We start from the raw sequence: 580 nt of genomic DNA on the forward strand, positions 1-580 counted from the left end.
TCGCAGGCGTTGAGTGCCGGCGTGGGTGACGGGCCGGAGCCCGACACGCGCCGTCACGCCCCGCAACAGCCAGAGGCAGAGTTCTCTGGTGTCACCGTCTGGCGGAAGGCTCGAGAGTCGAGGCGAGGCCGCAGCGGACTGAGTCGGGTGCAAGCCGCGGAGGACAGGCCGACGCTACGGGCGCAAGCCGACCCCGCACGCCCCAACCTCGGCGGGCTGGGGAAGGGGGCGCGGCGGAACGCTCGCAAGCGCGGCTGCCCCCGCGGACAGGCACATTCTCTCGAACGCGGAGGACACTCGCTCAAGTCAGCACGAGACCGGACCGACAGGCGGACCACGAATCTTTAAACCTCGCACCCACCCTCTGCACGCGGGTGCTCGAGGAATGGTGAGCATGAACAGGTACCCCGTACCGGGATTGAAGAGAGAGTGACTAGAATGCGACCAAAGCTTCACCGCGGCGGGAGACAAAAAGGCCCCTGACTGCACCAGAACGTCTCCCTGCGGAGTCACACAGTGGCCGTTCACCGTGGTCCCGTCGACAAGCCGCCAGGACAAGCACCCAAGCCCGCAGCAGCTC

The sequence above is a fragment of the Mustelus asterias genome, unplaced genomic scaffold (genome assembly GCF_964213995.1).
Source record: "Mustelus asterias unplaced genomic scaffold, sMusAst1.hap1.1 HAP1_SCAFFOLD_425, whole genome shotgun sequence".
NCBI lineage: Eukaryota > Metazoa > Chordata > Chondrichthyes > Carcharhiniformes > Triakidae > Mustelus > Mustelus asterias.